The sequence below is a fragment of the Euprymna scolopes genome, chromosome 4 (assembly GCF_053919585.1).
Source record: "Euprymna scolopes isolate OS-2025 chromosome 4, ASM5391958v1, whole genome shotgun sequence".
In the NCBI taxonomy this organism is placed as follows: domain Eukaryota; kingdom Metazoa; phylum Mollusca; class Cephalopoda; order Sepiida; family Sepiolidae; genus Euprymna; species Euprymna scolopes.
The window spans coordinates 52,144,855-52,168,803 of NC_136485.1; positions in this window are offsets into that span (position 1 = coordinate 52,144,855).

The window sequence follows — 23,949 nt, forward strand, 5'->3', positions numbered from 1 at the left end:
TTACAATTTTCTGAATGATAAATGCTTGACTAATGTAAGAGATATATATGAAATAAAACGCTTTCTACAACTTCATCACTATCAGAACTCAGTTTTTTTTTTACCTAACTGGTATTAATTCACATGTTTCGCGTTTATAAAATGTATTGATTCTGTCAATAAATTATTGTTTGAGCCGATTTAAATTTCAAAGTAAAACATTCAAACTCTATCTAAAAAAATAAGACGCCACCTTTGTGCATGTTATCAGACATTAAGTCATAATTAGATACCAAATTACTTATAGAAAGCACCGGCATTCATATTTATTGTTACTATGTATGCTACGTCCAAACCACTCTATTGACAGTTATTATCGTGTCACGTTGTGAAATGGATTATTAAAGGAAATAGTTAATGTTCTTTTATTTCCAAAAATTATATATTTGTATACTAAGTAAAATTTACCTTTGTCTAAATGTGTGTCTACATGTAACATATATTTCGTAACACACATGGCTGCGAAGGTCTAACGATTTTAGGTTATCCTCTATAATGAACAATACATGAATCTGGAAATGTGAGCATAAATGGATTGAGTTGTTAGTGTGATATTTCTCGGCCTTGAGCGATATAGAGAATACAGACAACACATATGCCTAAACCATCCACTCGTTGTGTATATCTTTGTTCATCTGATATCAAAGTGCATATTAATGATATATAAGTTTTGCATATAACCAATGCACAATCTACATAATCATTTATAAGTAAAGTTAGTTTCAGATGATCAGAACAAGTAGATTGCCCACAGGATAGCCGTCTCGTAAAGCACACATTTTGCATCTGTATCTGACGGGTCATGCATCTGTTGTAATTGACTTAACAAGCAGGAAATTAATTCACATTTCACTGATCTCCGTGGTATTGCTTACGAAATATTATATGTCCATAAGCAAGTATATAGGCTTGTATCAATCAATCTATCCACCTATTGATATATATATATATATATATATATATATATATATATATATATGCCCATTATATTCAACATAATTTCTCTCTCATAATCCGTATATTTTCATATGATAACTAATATAAAAAAAATGTTTTCGTATATTTTTTTTAACTTACGGTTTTTTAAACATGTACTTGTATTTTGTGAAGGGGAATAATTAGTGTGAAAAATATTATATTACGAAATTACAAAAGCGGTATGTACTCACGTACTCACGTACACACACATACGCACACACACACACATATATTATATTCAGAATGTTATACATTATAACATTATTTAACAGCCAAACAGCCTCTCAGCGCACAAGATCCAACACAGTACAACAAACTAGCATTTCAATACTTGAGTTTCACCCTTATTTGGACTCATCATTTAGATATCTCCAAACATGGGATACGAAAACTGAGCTAATATATTCCTACTTCCCGTTAGTTTACTGCCATGTCTTTTCTGAGCTGCGATATTGTTTGGCTGTTTAGATATTTATATAATCCCCAACATTCTTAAAGTGTATTACTAATTACTCGCTAAGTTCGCATTGTTGGAGATAATTGTCCTAGCGAGTTTAAAATTTCTATTTATAGCTGGCTGGATGACCGCGTCCCGTGTTCGAGACGAAGTTTGTCTATTCCCCAATCTTATTTCGCCGCGGTTTACTTGATCTGTGTTAGTATAATAGCCTTTCCTGTGTGCGAGGTGTTTGTTCAGTTGGGAAAATGCTTGACTCGCATGCATTTTGCTCGGGGTTCGTATCCCGGGTTCGTATATGTCTAATTGATGAACCCACATAAGGGCGAAACACGGCTCTTGGACTTCCCGGTGATAAAATGTCACGGCTATTGATCGCTGCGACGTTGTTTGGGGGGGCATATTTACATGCCCCTCCATATTCTGAACATCCTAGTGCTAATTGCTCGATAGCTTAGCTCAATGGATTGCATCGTTCTTGCGAGTTAAAAAATTCCTACTTGTGAGACATCGACTTGGGTTACAGTTGGTTGGATACACGCGTCACAGGTTTGAGACGAAGTAAATCTATTCGACAGTCGTATTCCGCCGGGGTGGACTTGATCTGAATTAGTTTATAGACTTGCTTGTGTGCGGTGCGTTTGTTCAGTTGATAGAGTGAGTGCGTACGATGCAATAGGCTCGGGTTCGTATCCCCGGTTCGTATGTCAAACTGATACGCCCAAATATAAGCACAAACTGATACGCCCAAATATAAGCAAAATTGGAGTCTTCGATTTTCGGTTTGTCGACTGTCGTGGGTCTTGTGGGCTGCGACGTTGGTTAGCTGTGGATACCATGATATATATATATATATATATATATATATATATATATATATATATATATATAAGCTACTCATGATTTTAGTACGCTATATGCTAAAATTCCGCACGAAAATCTCATAAAAGATATACATGATACTGTAGATTTAGCTTTTGATGATGGAAAAGGTAAATATATGGACTTTTCTAACTCTAAAGCTTTCTAGTTTAAAAATAAAAAATATCAAAACGAATGTTTCTAAAGGCATTTTAAAATTACTTGTAAGTCATCTTATTAAATAATGCTATTTTCAAATAGGAAATAAAATACTACTCCAAACGATAGGTTTCCCAATGGGATTGGATCCTGCACCATTTTGGGCAAATTTGTATTTACATAGACTCGAGTATATATATATATATATATATATATATATATATATATATATATATATATATATATATATATATATATATATATATATATATATATATATATATCATCACTGTTAAAACAGATATATCTAAAACATATAAATTTCATGAGCGTAGGAGATTTATAGATGACCTTATATGTATAAACGATAATGATGAATTCGGAAAAAAAAAAACATCTTATATATCCAAACGAATTAAAACTGAATTGTGAACATAGAGGACAGCAGGCTACATTTCTGGGTTTAAATATAAAAACTGAGGATAGGATTTTTCTTTATAAAATATTTTATAAAAGAAACACTTTCCCCTTTAAAATAGTACGTATGTCACATAAAGATAGCACCTGCCCTGTTTTTATGTTTTAAGGAACCATTATTTCAGAGTGTTTGAGAATAGCCCGCGTTATTTAACATTAACAGGTTTTATACCACCAGTTTCTAACTCAGTAATAAGGATGATATAACAAGGTGGGGATAAAAATAAATATTTAAACAGTTTAATAAAGCAGTTGTTCGTTATCCTGATGCTTTTCAATCGTTTAAGATTAACCAGACTATATTAATAAAGAACATCCAACACCATATAAGCAATGTATAAAATGTATTTATAATAACATATAATAAATCCATATACATAATAAATAATAATAATAATATTAATAATAATAATAATATATATATATATATATATATGTATATTAGTAAACATATTTTTTACCTTTATATATCTCATTTTAAATAAAGAAGAATGTAAATATACTAAATACTAATCATAGTGGGGGGGTGCTAAGTAGTTAAATGGATGCATCCGAATCTTATAAATACAAGACTGATAAATTAAAAAATATATCCATTTCAAATGGATAGTACCAGTCAAGGATCCGTCACTTGACACTCAGCTCAACAGGTGAGGGGCCGGAGACCGGCCCAGCACCTGTTGGACTGAGGTACACCGCCTGGGTAATACCTAGGAGGTCCACCCTCCCAGGCCTTGCCACCGGGCTTTCCGGTGGGGCAAGTTTATTGCTTGCTGCCTGAGGCGCCCCGACCGGGGAATGCCGACGGGGTTACTCAGGCAATTTTTAAAATTGCAGGAGTGCCCCTCCTTTAGGGGAGCCTGCTGGGTTACCACTTTCCGGCCTTGTGCCACATTTTGCTGAGTGGACAGCAAATAAATATAATCCATTTTAAATGACGACATTGATGAATCGTACGGGTAAGAAATTCATTTGTATAGTATGAAAAGGTTAGTAATTGCAATAAGAATAGGAAATTGGATGAAATGTTTGATACATGTCTTCTTCCTAAGATTAAGGGTGGTGGTGTTTGACCAGCACTGCTTGTGAGCGATGATGAATATATTGTTCTGGTCTTAAATCCCCGAAACAGGGGTTCATTGTAAACAATTCATGATCCCTTGAAAAATAGATTATTGGTACTGTAGAAAATTCGAGAGAGAGAGAGTTGATGCAGTGATTGCAGGTGATTAAATGACTTACTTACTAGTTTGTTTTCTAACGAGTGATAAAAAATATTTTTGTATAGTTTTAAAGGTTAAAAACTTCAAAGACTATATATATATATATATATATATATATATATATATATATATATATATATATATATATATATATAAGAACTATTAACCGGCAATGATATACTTATGGAAGTTATAGAATAGTATAATGATTTTTATGGCGACCTTCGCTTGATACTTAATGTCTGTCTCCTATTTTTGATCACATGTATATATAAATCCTCGAAGCTCGTGGGGATATGATATTTCCTAGGACGAAAACCATAGATTTCATGTGGGGGGTAAAGGTATAAGATCTACAATGATGGGAGAGGGAAGTTTGGTTTTTGATGTAATTTAAGTTTTTAGCCACCACTTAGTCTATTGTACAACATGCTTATTTTCAGAAGAGAGGGAATAAAATCAGAATACACTGTAAGAGAGCTTTCCACTCCAGTAGTTTCTTCCCCAGAACCGCTAGACTTTGGAATTCCCTTCCGGACCCCTGCTTCCCCAATTATACTGGCATGCAGAAGTTCAAGTGTTACGTGAACCGATACCTTGCTGCCCAACTCTTTACATAGTACCCTGATAGTAGTCCCCTATATCAAAGTGACAACGTCTCTTGTTTGGGTTGAAAATGTAAAAAAATAACTACTACTTCCTGGTTTTTGCACGTCAATTACTACATATATTAGCTTAACAGGGAGTTGGAATTTAATAAATGGGAATACCTTTCAAGCTTATCTGTACCTATCAATGCCGTTAAACATTACTTTATTCCATACCTTCTTGAAAGCTTTTGATATGTAAAGTGCTATTGTCCCAGAAACAAAATCTCGTCATAAGATTCGCTATTCAATGTCTAATATTAGTTAGTGCACAACTGTAGATCAGGAAGAACGTAAATGATATTGCATGCCACTGAGCATGTTATTTTTACCCGGTGTTTGTGTTGTGCTAAGAGGGAAATGGCCGATCTACGGAATTTTTGAATACGGTTTTCAGGGTGTTGGGAAGCATTTTTTTTACACAACTTTTAAACGATTTTGTAAGTATGAGATCGTTTTATATTGATATTTTTTAAGCACTAATATAAACATGCCGTTAGGGGTACTTACTTTGCGTGAATCAAGGATTTTTTACACTTGCCAGCAGCACATACGTATATGTGTGTGTTGCTTATTATAATTTAATTCACACTGGGGAGCAAAAGTAGTGGGCGCAACTGGTTGATGAGCTATTAATTTGTTTCAAACTTCTTGGCAAACAATTTTGTTTTGTCCGATGCTTAAGAAAATACCTCAAGTCCATTGATTATTATTTTACATTCACCCAAACTGGTGAAATGCAAGTCGTTGCTCAGCTACTTTAATTGTTAATTACACATCATACAAATCTAGCATTATTTATTAATTATTTACGCTGGTGTCTTGCTGTCGTAAAGGATGCATTACATTCACAAAATGTATTTCCTTTAAAAAAATTAAAAAACGTATTCCTATGTGCAATCTAAAGTGAGAAACGTTTCGCTTTCATGTTTTCCATGAATTTCTAGGAGGGTTTAATGTTGTCTGTATACACCTAGGGCAGACCACTTCCCTAGATGAGTTCATAATTAAAGGATACGCATACTTAACATCTAAATCTTACCCCCAAGATCGCCATGGGAATGGAATTGTGCCTACATTAAAGATGGCTCTCCGTGTGGTGGAGATTTCTCCAGTGAAGACCCTAATTTTCCTTATATGTTTTCCGGGGGTCACTTGCTTACACCACCGCATTTATATTTTCCCTCTAACGCCCCCCCCACAACAGCGGGGTTACTATCTTTAAGCGTATATCTGAGAAAATTGACCATATTCTGTCTGCTCATCCTTCACCTACCATTCACATTTGTGGTGACTTCAATGTCCACAATGTGAAATGGTTTATCCACTCAAACAATACAGATGATGAGGTTCTGTCATTATTTCGCCATTGCCTATGACGTCACTCAGATTGCCCACGAACACGCCCGTGTGTCTGATACTACCGATTAGTATGCAAACCTGCTAGACCTTTTTCTCACAACTTCCTTTGAGCTATGTTCATGCTCCGTTCTATATCTTCTGGGGTTTTACGACCACTCGGTTGTATCAGTTAAGATAAAAATGAAATGTAATAAGTCTTCAAACGTACTTCTCCACCGTACTGTATATCGATACTCTATCTCCTCTGGTCTTGAGCGCATGCATCTAAAACCAAGCTCCTATCTTTACATCACCAACGTGTTGTGAGCAGGTGATATTTGGAAGCACATATACGGAAAGTTAGGATACTCTCCGTTTACGCCTTTTCACAGCATGATGTTTAGGGTTCGATTTTTATGTCATATTAAAATATCCTATAAACGCGAACTCATCTAGGGCAACATCAAATCAAGGTTGCTACCTAACATTTGTGCAGTCGCATTTCGTGTCTTCGATAATCCTGCATTAGACTATAACTAAAAATATAAAAGGGTTAGTTATTTTACAAGCCCTTTGATTAAAACGCGATCAAATGTGTTTAACTGTAAACTCCTTCAACGTAACAATTTACAAAACAGCGTACTTTCATCTTTTTAAGAAAATAACAACTATTTTTCTAGATGTGGATATACGATAAATGAACACTGATTTATGACTGTTCGGGAATTTGACATACAATTATATTGTATCTATATAATAATAATAATAATAATAATAATAATAATAATAATAATAATAATAATAATAATAATAATAATAAGATTAATAATAATAATAATAATAATAATAATAATAATAACATTAATAATAATTTGATTTATCGACATCTCTCTGGAAAGGGATGGGATTTATTTACAGAGGATTTCCCGTAATTCCGGATTAAAATCAGGAGCTTCAAAGATCAATGGTGTTCCTAAGGATGTTGGTGGGACCTACAATTGCAGACGTCTTTAGGCCGCCTTAAACATCGGGGATTTGTAGTTTTTTCAATTGTTCTTCCAGCCGATTTGATACAACTCCTTGTGTATGAACAATGATAGGGATTATTTGTATTTTAAGCCCGTGTATACGCCTTATCTCTAAACCCAATGGAGCATAATTGCTCCACTTCTAAGTATACTTGTCTCTCAAATTGCTGTCTCAGTATACTGAACAATCTACAAGCTGCCAGTTTTAATGAGAACTTGTCAATGACGACCAAAGCCGGACGATTATGTTCAAATCACTTGGTCGTTATGACACTTTCTGTTCCACCATACCGCTTCCTTGAAATCCGCACTTGTTCTTACTTCACCAGGACCCTCCTCAAACAATTTTTCAGCACAGTTAACCCCAACGCTCCGGAATCCTATGCGATCGTGTCTTTTTGCGGTACTTTCTCTGGGCCAGTCAACTACACACTGCTGTAATTGACTCAGCAGCTTCATCTCCTAGAACAACTTTTTTTTAACAAACGTGGCCCTAAAGCCTGCTCTTCTGCTGCACAAACAAAAGCTTTAGTACTCTTAGCCAGATACCAAGCTCTAAGTCATTGCCATGACCCCTTATCAGCAACTGCTGCCATATCCTGGAAGACCACACCATGCCTTTTCTTCCTAGCCAGTTCCTCTGTCCTTTCTCTTTTCATACGTTTCACATAATCGGCCATGGTCTCACATACCCCCACTTTAATTAGCCAACCCGTTAAGCATACACTCCTCACTTCTAACCACATGCTCCTTGAACGTCATCACCTCGGTTCTAACAAAATCATTACACATTTCAATCCTCTCCCAACGCCTTTCCTCATTTGATACAGCCTAGCTACGCTACTTTGAATGTGAAATATACTAAACATTGCTACACATTTTCTTGTGTTGATGTACATAATGAAATGTTTTATAATAATAATAATAATAATAATAATAATAATAAAATTAACAACAACAACAATGATAATGATAATAATAATGATAATAATAATAATAATAATAATAATAATAATAATAATAATAATAATAATAACAACATTAATAATAATAATAATAATAGCAGCAGCAGGGGTGACCCTGACATTAACTCACAGTTACGACTTAGGTATATATATATATATATATATATATATATATATATATATATATATATATATATATATATATATATATATATATATATATTCATATATATATATATATATATATACAACTAATTTATTTTATTTTAATACAGTTATATATGTTTCTATATTCTTTATAACTTTCTAAGATATGTGTATATGTTTTTGTATTTCTGTATGTGTATGAATATGTTTGTATATATATATATATATATATATATATATATATATATATATATATATATATATGGGTTTATTTGTGTATACGTTTATATATACATATATATATATATACATATATAAATGCGTGTGTGTGTGTTTATATGTGTTTGTGTGCATATATATGTTTGCTTCAGTGTACAATGTATGTATATGTGTTGCATTTTATACTACACTCGACTAGTTAATTATAATTAATTTTATTTATTCATATTTATTTATATATATATATTAATATCACAGCCTTCTCTCTATATATATATGTACATATATATATACATATACACACACATATATATATATATATATATATATATATATATATAAGGATGTATTTGTATATGTATGTATGTCCAACCTTCGAGACTTTACACGACCGGTCGCCCCAGTGATTCAAAATTTATGGGGGCGACAAAAAGTCGTACATCACTCGCCCGCCAGTCGATAAAATTCCTTTAAATAAGGAAACGTTAAAAAACTATAAATTTTTACGACTCTCAAATATCTGGTAGTTTAGAATGGCCTATTTCTAATCATTTGTGAATTATTTCGTCTCTAGCTCTGAGGCCGTTGGAATATCGTATTGAAAAAAGTGTGATCACTCTAAAGGTCAACAAGAGGTAAAATTTACACAGTCGGTTTGTAGTCTAAATGTTGCCCTCATTAAAGTATGTGATCTTGTAAATTCATTTGGAAACATATTCTTCGACGCTACAAATACTTACACTCCATACTTACAAAAATAAAGACGAACATTTGAAAGAGGAAAAAAACGCATTGTTCCGTCAAGCACCCGAAGAAATGATTGTTATTTCTATGGAAAATAATATGAAGTATGCTATATATAGAAATTGGTGTTGTATTTTAACGTTTTGTTGAATATTTACTGAAATATTTGGAGTAATAAAATAGTTGATTTAAAAGAGATAAACAAATAATTTCTTGTTAGATTATACACACGGTAATTTCTTGGATTATTGTAAAATAATTTACTATTATTGACTGAAACAAAGACATACATTCGGACGAGTATAAATATTTTTGGCGAGTAAATTTTCCCTCACACTCGACCGGCGGCCAATTGTTTTTTTTTTCAAATCTCAAAGGCTGTGTATAATATATATATATATATATATATATATATATATATATATATATATATATATATATATATATATATATATATATATATATACCCAATTCCCTTTATTTTAACTTTTATTATTTTTATCTTTATCATTCCAGTTTGAGTATCGCTCCTTGTTACTAGTATATATATATATATATATATATATATATATATATATATATATATATATATATTATTCATTATTATTATTATTATTATTATTATTATTATTACCTATATCAACCTACATGCATATTTTGTAGTTTTATACCTATTCAATTCACACCGGCAATTTTTATTTTATTTTTAATTCAATTTAAATTACTTAATTTCTGGAAGACATTTACAGTAAGTGCATTAAAATAGCTAATTCACTTAAATGTGAGGCAACTTACCTAAAGAGAACGAAAACTGTGCAATTCCTTAACGTGTTAAATTACATATGACATTGCGACAACAACCCGAGAGTTAAATAGTGACAACTGCCGACTTGTTTCACCTGTATTTCCCTTTGGTCATTCATCGCTTACCTTTCCCGCCGTCTGTATAGACCTGCCCTTCTTCCTCTCTACATCTCTCTCTTTTTCCCTATACATCCGTTTCATATCTGGCTAAAGCTTTTAATCTCAACTTCACCCCTGTTCGATATTTTATTATTTATTTATGTAAATATTAAATCTTAAAACTTTAAAGTTATCATATCAAAATTAAGATTCCTCTTCATTTTTTTTTGAACGCAGTCTTCTAATTTCGTTTTTCCTAATCATAATAACCACTTCTGTTCAAGTCTGAAGAAGTTCCTGGATCGTTGATATGATTCGGTCACAGAAACATGTGTTACTAAACAAATAAAAACCGGTAATATATATATATATATATATATATATATATATATATATATATATATATATATATATATATATAATGCGCGCATTGATGAAATTCCTGGTCACTGGAAAATAGTTCTGGCATTTGGAGGAAAGCAACTGGACTTAAACAGCTAGGGCCAGCCTTACTAAAGAAGTAAGAATAACCACAGTTTCTTTTTTTTAATCCATATCATGATCGATAGTGCCCATCACTATACGCATATAATTGCCTAAATGTAATTTTGGATGTATCCAGTGAAGTTCCATAGACGTGATAGCAACCAGTGGCTTACAGTGTAAACCAACAACTGAGAGCGACCGTAGCAAAGGCAGGTAAGGTTTCGTAGTACATCTCAGTTATATTTAGTAAAAGGAAGTTATCGATTAGACACAGCGGTAAGGGCTTGACCATCACTCTCGGATGTATTAATCCATTGAGAGCTAGAGAGTGGCAGTGCCTGTCAATTCAATACTTTTGTAGGCAGATGATTTCATCTGGGGCAATCCTATGGAACACGATACTGATCATAGTTATAATTGCAGCCAGTGCAAATCATTGAACGCAAACACTTGCCGCAACACATCATTAATCGCGATTAACCAACAATGTTTACGATCACAGAAAATGGCTTCTACTAGCTGCCATATTAAGATATATATATATATATATATATATATATATATATATATACACATATTTATTACAATATTTGTATATGATATATAAATGCGTATATATATACATATAAATCTGTTTTTCTTTTGTGTATATTGACATTCGTATTAAAACACGTTTTTCTATTTATTTACAACGAAAATACAATTACAATTGTACAATTACATTCACTAGCCAAAAATCTAGCTTATTTGCATATTCTTGTAAACATTCCTTTTAATTAATTTCCTATTGTTGCCTCGGTATTCTAATTGGTTGATCATCTTTAGTTAACTAATACGTGTAATCATATTCATGCAGATATTCTACATGATTTATACTTGCATAATATTTGCGTAAACAGTTTATAGTGATCACAAAATTGTTTCAACATGTATTTATGCATACGTATTTATTTTTGTTTTCAAATTTTGTCTACTAAATTCCTCCTAGAGGTTTTGCTCTGCATACATGAAACTTCATATATAAGGGATTTGAATCCATGCAAGACTTTATATTTAGGTTTTAGCCCGGAAAAATCCGTGCAAATGTGTGGGGCAAAAATGAAATTTGCCAGTTTAATGTCGAACGCTGGATTAATGAATGCATAATGTAGTAGCTATTGATTCATGTATAAATGTTTAGCCTTGCAGTAAACATGATTCCATAGCCAAGTCATTGACGGCAGCGGCAATATAAATGGTGAGCTGAACGTTTTGTGCTTCGATTCTCGGTGGCGGCGCATGAGTCTTTTTTATAGTTGTTAAATCATTACTATATATTGTATTCATATCTATCGATATATCTATCTATTTATCTATCTATCTATTAATATTAAAAGTGGAAAAGTATGTATGTATTTAGTTTGTAGTAGTTAAGGTAAACTATTATACAGAAAGCCAATACTTTACATATTCACACTTTTTAATTTATACATGTTCACACAAATTTATGACCAGTACATTGTGTCTGAGCAAAGCCGGATAGAACTGCTTATATATATATAGCACACATTCACACACAATCACACACGCATAAATATACATACATGTACATGTACACATGCACACGCTCACGCACGCTGGCACACACATACACACACGCACATACATAGAAATGTATGTAGGAGCATACGTATATACATACCCACCTACACACTCACACATGTACTCACACACATCCACCACTAACACGTCTATTATTTTTATTTTTTTTATTTTATATATATATATATATATATATATATATATATATATATATATATATATATATTCCCCAACAAAAGCACGCACGTATATATGCGCTTACCCATTCAGACATAAGTACACGAACACACACACAAGTAAGATGGAGAATAGGTAGGAAAAGATATATATACACATATACACGCACACGCACACACACACACACACACATATATATACATATACATGTATGTGCATATACACTCACAAACATGCACACACTATGTAGGCACATACACATACACAAACACATACACACACATACTCGTATATCAATATCCACACGAACACATTTACCCACTCATACATATGCATACATATGTATACATATACACACATACATATGCGTATACATTCATCAACCCATATATATATATATATATATATATATATATATATATATATATATATATATATATATATATATATATGAGCACATGCACTCACAATCACACATGCACATACGTCTTCATGCATCCCACCTTATGTATATATTGGTTGAAATTGTCTTTCTTTTCTAATCCAAGCACATATACATACATGGTTTCGGTCACTCAAACATAAGTGCACGTAAACACACAAACAAGATGTAGCATATATAACAAATGATATATATATATATATATATATATATATATATATATATATATACCCGCATACACAATCATATGTATACACTCACATACATATATATATACATGCACACACGTGCGTACATACACATCCATACGTATTATTTCTAATTGTTTGTTTAGTTTAGAGAAATGGTACTGTACTGGGGTGGACGCGCGCACCCGTGAAAGTGTGCGCATGCTTTATTGTGTTTTATTTTTCGTGTATAAGGGTGCACATTTACTCCAGTATGCATGCGTGTAAGTGTATTTTGTGTTTTGCCTATTTATGTGTATGATTATGGAGAGATGTTTAAGGCGGGGTTCAATTTTGCTATGAATTTTTTTGCCTGTGTTAGCAAGTAGAAGTAGTTGTCAGTTTGGAAGATGGGTATTATCTCGAATCTGCCTCCACTGCATGTCTGTATATGTTGAGGTACATGCAGGTGTCTATTTTCCGCGATTTTGATGTTGGATCGGTGTAGGGCTACTCTATTACTGAGGTTTTTTGAAGAAAAAAATATCAACCAATATATACATGAGGTGGGATGTATGAATATGTATGTGTATGTGTGATTGTGAGTGTATGTGCCTATATATATATATATATATATATATATATATATCGGTGGATGAATGTATACGCATCTGTATGTGTGTATATATACATATGTATGCATATGTATGAGTGGGTAAATGTGTTCGCGTGGATATGGATATACGAGTATGTGTGAGCCCCTGTATATGTCTGTGTGTGCATGTGTGTGTATGTGTATGTGCCTACATAGTATGTGGATGTTTGTGAGTGTATATGCAAATACATGTATGTGTGTATATATATGTGTTTGTGCGCGTATATATGTGGGTATATATATAGCTTCTCCTACCTATTCTCCATCTTACTTGTGTGTGTGTTTGTGCGCGTGTACTTATGTCTGAATGAGTAAGCGCATATATACATGCGTGTTTTGGTTGGGAATATATATATATATATATATATATATATATATATAAAAATAAAAAATAAAATAATAAAAATAATTGACGTGTTAGTGGTGGATGTGTGTGAGTACGTGTGTGAGTGTGTAGGTGGGTATGCATATATGTATGCTCGTACATATATTTCTATGTATGTGCGTGTCTGTAAGTGTGCCAGCGTGCGTGTGCGTGTGCATGTGTATATGTACATGTATGTATATTTATGCGTGTGTGATTGTGTGTGAGTGTGTGCTATACATGGGGAAAGAAAGTCTTTAAAAGAACCCTAAAAAACATAAAACTTTAACCAAATGGACCAAAAGCCCCTCTTTGACTCTAAATATACCGGACACTTTGAACACTTACATTTGGAGACAGAATTTCTGAGACCACACATCACTCTGAAAAACACATTTAGTATCAGCGGAGGTAAAAATAACTCTACAAACTCCCATTTTAAAGAAACAATTTTTGCGAAAACATCGGAAGGGAGCGCATCCTAAGCTCGAAACGCGTTATAAAAATATTTTAAAATAAAAATATGATAAAAACTTAAAAAAAAAAACACAATTGTTATGGCTACACTCTTTTGAATATACCTTTTTTTCTCTGTTGGAACTACACAACCATCACTTTAAATATATACATTCATATATAAATATGTGTATATATATATATATATATATATATATATATATATATATATATATATATATATATATATATATAGTGCCCGATCAATGCCTTTCTTAACTGTGTGTGAGTGTGTGTGCGTGTGTGTGTGTGTGCAGTTAAGCAAGGCGTTGATCGGGCACTATATATATGTATGAATACGCTTTATATACGATTTCAAATGTTTTGACCAAACTTTGTGTGAGTAATTTTGTAGAGAACGCAGAGGTCAATTTTTTTTTTTAAATTTGACCCAAATTCTGCCCTGTTAACATTTATTATTTTGATGGCAAATCAAAATACAAGGTTTTACCGATGTCTATGTTACCTATATGAAAGATTGCACGTCTTTAGACCCAGGATTGGCGGAGGATTTTGTTGAATCTGCAAACGTTAACTCTTTCAACTTTGACCGGTTAGCAGCAAAATTCTCGCCCTAAAAGTGATTAAAATGCTGGCTGCATGTATGAAATCCTGTTTTGTGTACATTTCGAATGTTTAGACTAAAAATAGGTTGAGTAGTTTGCTAGAAACCGCAAGGAAAACTCTTTTTACGTTGGCCCCTTGACAGCTCAAATTTTCCACTCAAGCCGAGTATTTACTCGCCCTATCTCTGAATACCCTTTATGTAAATTTTCAACTATTAGACCAGAAATATGCTGAGTAATTTCGTAGCGACCGCAGAGGTAACAAATTTTTAAACTTTGACCCCAAATTCTTACTCCTTACCATTTATTTATTAGGGCTCGAATCTAATTAAAACGTTTGATCTCTGTCCAAGTAACATACATTAAAAATTTGAAGTGTTTAGACCCAAAATTGCCGAAGGTTTTTTGTAGAATTTGCCAATTATCCATCGTTGAACTTTGAGAAATTGACAGCCAAATTTCGGGTTGAAAACGAATTAAAAGTTTTTCTCGAATCTCTATTCTACTTATGTAAAATCTAGAGTCTCTGGACTGAAAATTCACAGAGTAATTTGGTAGAAAAATGTGCACGGACATTCGCATATACATACAGAAACATTTTCACTTATATATATATATATATATATATATATATATATATATATATATATGTATATGTATGTATATATATGTATATATATATATGTATACATATATATATATATATATATATATATATATATATATATATATATATATATATGGATGTATATACGTTTTATTATTTTATTACCGAATCTTTCTGTTCAGTTACATTATTGTTTCCTCTACCCGGCCGTTTTTTTTTTTTGCTGTTTGTAGCATCCTCAGATTTTACAGAAATGTTCGTTGTTATGGGATGAAAGAGTGAAAGAATTAACAGGGGATTGGGGTGCGAGAAACCAGGAAAAAGATGAAGGGAACAAAGGGGAAAGTTGGAGGGCGTGCTTGGTATGTCGGTAATGTTTTAGTTTGGGAGGTATAGGAACTTGTTAGGGAGGGTCTGGGAAGTTAATTTCTGGTGTGGCTGAGGGCATAGGGATACATGGAGGGGAAGGGGAATATGTGGGCGTAGGAGGATGGGGGTTACTTTAAAATTGAAGTCTTAATGTTAAAGTTTTTGGCGTCTCGCTGGTGAGATTATTTCATGATAAGTATGTTTTGACCTGTTGGGTGTTCGTTAAGGTTCAGAGGCGGGGGGGCTATGACTTGGTTTATTTATTTTGTTTTTATATGTTGTTAATTGTTTGGAGAGGGTTAGCTAGCGGCCACCCGCGCGAGCACACACAGGCGCATGTACAAACATGTACACTTAAATAAACGTTCACATATACACATATATCCCCGCCATGGCGTGCAAATATATGCACACATGTGCGCATACATGCATAGACACCCGCGTCTCTCCCGCTTAAGTCAAATTTTCCTTAAGATGCTAAAATTGGGTACGTGTGCGCAAGCATTGATGCGATCATACACAAATACATACACACATCGACGACCCTACCTTCATGGAGGAGTATAACGGGCCCATGTGCGCATATTGATTCAGGCATACCAGCATCCCTACGCATACATGCAAGCGCGTGTGCACACACAAATACCAATACTCGTGAACACATACATCGACATATATATATATACATGTGTATATATATATATATATATATATATATATATATATATATATATATATACAGCTGCGCGCTCTCACAAGAGGGCAAATATACTCTACCATCCACACACGTATACATATTGGGTTACATATACATCGGTACCCCATGTACACAAGGACGCACAGGTGGGCGTAGACGTGGGTGTATACAACCACACACACACACCCGGTAATACAGACAGTTATTGGTATAGACATACTCGTTAACATAGATTTATATCGAAGTTCATTTGTTGGTACATAGGCGCAATACTTTCGTTCGATGTAGACATGATTATACATAGATATGAGCATGAACTCAGTCCCAGGGTCAGATACATAATATTTTCATTTCCATTTGTGGGGGTTTGTTTTGGTTAGATTTGAGGCCACACGGGAGCGCCGGCGTACTCCTCCGCGTACATATACACACCTACAGATGCACGTCCTGACACGCATGCATGTACACAGATATACATGCATACACATATACACACACATGCTCTCGTTATTTACATCTGCAAAGATACATACCCACACTCCCCAAAGCATCGATATGTGCGCAGGCATATACATACAGGTATATAGCGTAAGATACCGTAAATGTGGGCACAGGTTTCATCCACATACAATTACATACACATTAATAAACACACACGTACCCAGGATAGTGGTCCTAGGTAACCATGTTTATAGATTTTGGGGAGGAGTTTTAGGTGGATTATATGGGGATTGAGTGCTGTATTTATTGTTCTAAGTTGGGGTATTTGGTTTCCTTAGGGTATTTTCGATCAGTTTAGACGGAAAGCTATATTGGGGTGGCATACTCTAAGGTCTGCCTGTATGCACATGCGGCATCGGTTAGTTGTACATTTCCATGCGTACTTTCCTGTGCAGGTGTAAATTCACATAATTTTATGTAAACAATTTCCGTATTAAGTCGTGAAGGTTGCATGTAGGGTGGGTTGTGCTTGGCCAGGAGGTTGGTTAGTGGGAGGGGATTTATGTCGATTATTTAGTGGCTATGTGGGATGAGATTATGTGGTTTTGTGAGTTGGTGTGTTATTTTGTTGGATTTAGGGGGATTTTTAGGGCAAGAGGGAAGGTGATGTGGGGGTGGGGGGATTGGTTTAGGGGGGCTGGTTGAGTGTATGTCATGGAAGTTGTGGTGGGTGGTTGTATTGGATATATAATTTGGGGGATTTAGGTTGTGTTGTCTAAGAGGTGTTTTAGAAAGGTGTATAGTTGCTAAGGGGTGGGGTTTGTAATGCCCACAGTTTATGGTGGTTTCCTGTCTTTTGTTTAGTAATTTGTCTCTGTCTTTAAAATTGGAGATAAGGAGTTTCTTGTTTAGGAAGAGGAGAGATGGGGAGTTTATGGATTTACATGTGCTAGATTTTCTAAGGATTTCCCATTTAATGGTTGATGTAAGGTTATTTTGGGTTAGATGTTGGTAGTTGGTAGTTGGTGAGGTTTTGTTATGGTGGTTAGGGTTTGTGACGGTGCATTTATATACTCTGAATCTATCCTTAAATGAAGTGCCGGCTATGCTAATATAATATTGTTTGTCGTTTGTTTTTTAAGGTGCAATTGTGGCTTTATATACTACTTCTGTTTGTAGGCATTGTTGATAAAGTGCGCATTCTGATTTGTTGTTGCAGTGCACTTGTCCTTGTTGGTGCTGTTTGTATTTTGTATACATATATATATATATAATATATATATATATATATAGATATATATATAAAAGTAGGTTGTAGTTTGCTTGAAGCATTGTTGAAGAAAATTATAAGGTAAAATTAAAAGCCAAGAACAATGCGAGATTTTTTTAGAGTAAAATTAAATGCAAACAAAAGAAATAAAGTTCTTTTTTTGTTGTTGTTTGTTTTTTCTTTTTCACACAAATTTTAACTCCAAACAACAGTAATTTTTTTCTGTTGTATTCAATGGTGTTATAAATCTCAATATATTTCAGACTTATTAGTCCTTTTTCAAGAGAAGACAGCGGAAGAGTGTTCAAATTTGGAAAAGTAGCCGCAGAGAGTTTGCCACGTGATACCGCGAAATATAGAACAAAAAATTACGTTAGGAGAACGTTAAAATAAATCAGTTGATGTTTGAAATACTTGTTGCGTTTGTGAACCAAGGGAGATGACTATTCAAGCAAGGTTTTTTTTTAAATTATTGTTTTTCTTATGTTTTAAACTTATATTATAAAAGCGGAGCTCAATTCCAGTCTATTGTTTAGTGTGGGAGTATTTTTTGCAATAATGAAAGATTCGAGGATACGAAGTTGACCTACGTTTCTTGAAGAAGCAAGGATGTTGATGTGAACATCTGGTTCTGAATTAATGCAAGTGCGAATATGTTTATAGAACGACGATGCAGTAGTGTTTAAGTGCTCTTTAATGCGGTGATGAAGCAATCTGGTAGTGCTTCCGATGTAAGATGCACTGCATTTAACGCATTGTTGGTCGTAAACAACGTGGTTCTTAAAGCATAAACCTGTGTGTGATATTGGGCAATTAGAGAGTGAACAAGGGGAAGGTGTATGCGATGGATGTTTTCGGTTGAGCTGTTGTCTTAAAGTAGATCCAGTGTGGATGAGTTGAATGTTGAGTCCCTCGCTGCGGATGGCTTTTCGGATTGAAGATGAGATTTTGTCACTGAGGAAGGGTAGTTTTAGAAAACAATTATTAGAGAAGGGTCGGGTGTTGCGTTTTTTTCTTTTTAACTGAGGATAGGATCGTATTAGGGTAGCCGTTTAGTGAGAGGGTCTATAGGAAATTGTTAGTGTGTGTATGTTTGTCGAAGATGTTAGTGCATTTGGCTTGTATGTGTGAGATTTCGGCATGTGCGTAGTTTAGTTTGTCCTTGAGTGGAAGTGCAGATTTGAAATGTACGAAGAGGCGTTTGCTGGCGGGTTTTCTGTAGAATTCAGTGCATATGGCACCATTTATTTTATTTGTATTTTAAAATCAAGTAGGGAAAGAGATTCAGAAGGGTCTGAGTGTTCTATAGTAAATTTTAAGTTTGGGTCGGCGTTATTGAATTTGTGGAAAATGTTAATAGCTTCTTCGCGGGAGTATGTGATAATTAAAATGTCATCGATATATCTAGTAAAAAGGAGATATGAGTAGCAGGTACTAAGGGTGTGTCTTTCGAGTTTGTCCATATAAGCAATGGCAAGTATACCGGATAGACTGGAGCCCATGGGTAGTCCAGATACTTGTTTGAACGTGTTTTGTAGGAAAGGAAAGTAAGTGTTGTCTACTATAATACGGAGGAGTTGTAAGAGATCTCCTGGAGTAATTCCGAAGCATTGTGGGTTTTTAGATGCTATAATGTCTGCCAGGAGATTGATGGCTGGATGTGCAGGAATGGAGGTGTATAAAGAAACGACGTCTAGGCTAAATGGGTATCTGTATAGTTTGAGTAGATGGTGTGGTAGATCGTTGAGTCTGTTAATTACTTGGTTGGAACTACTAACATGGGCTGGGAAGGTAGAGAGTAGAGGTTTAAGTAGGCGGGATATTAACCAAGAGAGTTTATAAAGGGGACCGTTAACGCTTGAAACAATGGGTCTGATCTGTGTGTGTGTGTGTGCTATTTTTGTGGGTTTTAATAAGGTGATAAAAGGTAGGTAATTTGCTGTATTTAGTAATAAAATTTAGTCTGTGTTGTTTTGGGAGATTTCTTTTAAAACAAATTTGAGACCATGTCTTGTTAAAGTTGTTCTCAATACGAGCAGCAGTGATATTATGTGCTGGGGTGTAAAGGTCGGTATTGGAAAGATGCTCTATAGCAAGGTTGTTATAAGATTCCTGTGATATAACGCAAAATTCTCTGCCCTTATCAGAGGGTAAGTAAACTAAATCTTTGTCTTTAAGGGATTTAAGGGTGAGGTATTGGTTCCTGGTAAGATTGGGGGTAATATGGTGTTGTTCGCGTTCAAGTATTGTGAGGATTTTATGCTTTAACCTTGAAAGTTTTAGATCTAGTGGAATATTATTAGGAGGTGGGTATAAAGGGTGATCAAGCTGAAAAACAGGAAAAGAGGTGGTGTGATTACCTGAGAGGTTGAGGGGGGTGTCCTTGTTATCGTGCGGGGCAAAAGCGTGCAGCCATTTAAGGTGGTAAGCAGTTCTGCAGAACTGCGTTTCTATGTTGAGCATTGATGATCTGAGTGGCTACCAATACTACATTTGGAATATGTAGTAGGGATGGCATGATGATACATGGAGGGTTGAGCTTTTAAATCAAGCCAGATGGCTTACTCTTGCAATTTGAATTATGTACTTATGGACACGATAGATATATCCTCAAACACCGTTTGATAAAAGGCACACGTTGGTTACATTTGTGGAAGTGCATGCAGTCAGTTTGTTTGCAATTAAATGAGACATTTGATAACCAGCATCTATGCATTTTCAATATGATTCAGGATATTAAGCAGCAGCCAAAAGAAATACAAAGTATTCAATACAATACTTTTTCCTCTATTGCCGAATAATATAATGTATGCACTTATCAAACCAGAAGAAATGGAAATAAGCGAAGAAGCCATAAAATATTTTAACCATTAGGAAAGTAATCATCCTTTTATATAACAATAATGAAATTGGTTACATTGATGCATACGTTCATTGTTTAATGTTGTTACTATATCATTATTTTTTTTAAAAATCAAACAAGTAGAATCCATTTTTAAAGTTAATTGTTTTTTCTTTCTTTCGAGAGTGCAAATGCTTCTCACAAAATGTTGAACAAATTTGACAACCAATTTCCAAGCTTCACATTGGTTTCATTTGATCAACATATCTCAAGGTGGAGGCTGTGAGCCTGCTTTTACAGAAGGATTTTCAGATGAGAAACTACAGGATTCATCGTTCTGTGTGAGGAAACTAGATCTGCCTGATTGACCTGCACATTCGCAAAATGTCGAAAGGGCAGTTAAATTAACCACAGATGCTTTCCAGTCTATGGATTTGAAAGAAGACTCTATCATATTTTTGCAAATGTGCTATATTGAGAAATGAGCCCTTCCTTCGATTCAAAAGAATCTTACGTGGAACACTATGAAATGATGCAACAATAATCATTGCTAACATTTGTGTTTGTTTTGAGATATTTTTATAAATCTGTTTTAAAATGATTGCATGAATTTGAAACTAAGATTACCTATGATGTATGAAGTTAGTAGAGCAGTTTCAATTAACAATTGTAGTTTATAAATGGCAAGCACTTTTCGTTCTTAATTGCTATTTCATTGATAATCAGTTTTGTTTATCACCTGTGACATTTTTATTTTAATTTATTTTTTTTTGGAAATCGTTCCAGACAAGAGAGGAACCCACTTAATGCAAGGATCAAAAAAAATATCAAAATATTGCCTATAATAAGCAGGAGGTGGACAATATTCTGATCTAGAATTACACTATTTTACATGCTCTTCTATTAATGTGTTAAAATGAAGATTATATGCAGCGAGGAAGGGAATAATTTAACTTTTAATCTTAATTTTACTATATTTATCACCGATTTACTAAAGTACCTACTCTTATTTTATTTTTTGACTGACATTGTAAAATATTTATAAAATCGTCTAAAAACCAATGATTTTTCAGTGTGTCTAATTAAACGATCTTTAAAGTTAAATGCTCATTCTACCATGAAAAATGGCAAGCTATTTTTTTATATTAGTACTCATCATACCGACCCACAAGTTTCCCTGCATAAACTTTTTGGACTTTCCAGAAAAAGTTGAAAATATACCTACCTTATTCAACATTGCCATAATATTCATTCAAATACATTATAGATACATAATATTTTCTGAATTGATGTTTTTGTTTAATTACTCAAAATATATTTACCCTCTTATATTTATATTAGGTATTATTTCCACGGTTAGCTTTTTTGTTTCTTGTGCATACGCACATATATAACATTATATATTAGTGTGCTTTTTACGTATTTCATTGAATATCTCTGCAGTAATTCTTCTCTCATAGATATTATTCATGTTTCGTTATATATATATATATATATATATATATATATATATATATATATATATATATATATATATATAGGAACAAACAGTTAATAAAATATGTTAAAAAAACACACTTTGAAATGAGTTAAACACATTTAATCTGAAAAGGAGACATTAGATAAATGGATAGTCCTTAATCCGCGGAGTGTCGAGGAAATACTTCCCTTCTCATCAGATGGTAGGAATTACCAAAATGAGGGATCGGATTTTGCATGCAGAAGTATTTGATGAAACAACAATTAAGTCAAAGATCTTACTAGAAAACAAAAAAAGTAAAGCAAAGGGAATATGGTGAAGAAAAAGGTGATTACACACGAATGGATAGTCTGGTGGAAGATAAAAAATCCAGTGACGGTAAAATCCAGATGTAAAACTTCAAGAAAGTTAAAAGAATTGTACAAATAGATATTTTTATCTTCCACCAGACTATCAATTCGTGTGTAATATCCTTTTTCTTCAGCATATTTCCTCTGCTTCACTTTTTTTTTTGTTTTCAAGTAACATCTTTGACTTACTTGTTGATTCATGCAATCCGATCCCGCATTTTGCTTATTCCTACCCTCTGATGAGAAGGAAAGTATTTCTTTGAAACTCCGCGGATTAAAGACTATCACTTTATCTGGTGTTTCCTTTTCAGATTAAATATGGTTTAAACTCATTTCAAAGTGTTTTAACATATTTTATTAACTGTTTCCTCATATTATAAGCTCTATTTCCTATTTGGTTTTATCGAGCTTTTACATCTGGCTGAGATAATTTTATAAATATTGATTCTTTAACATTTATAATTGTCTTTAATTTTACCACCTTGGATCATTTTGGTAAATTTAATTGCAATTTTTATTATATATATATATATATATATATATATATATATATATATATATATATATATATGTGTGTGTGTGTGTGTGTGCGTGAGTGTGTGTGGCTGTGTCTGTTGTTGTGTATATGTGTGTGTGAGTGTTTGTGTACATTTCTAAAGATGATCTAATATGTAACTCATTTCGAGTTCATGAACAGATATTCTCGCCCTACGTAGTTTGAGTTTAGATGGTGATTAATTAATATTATTAC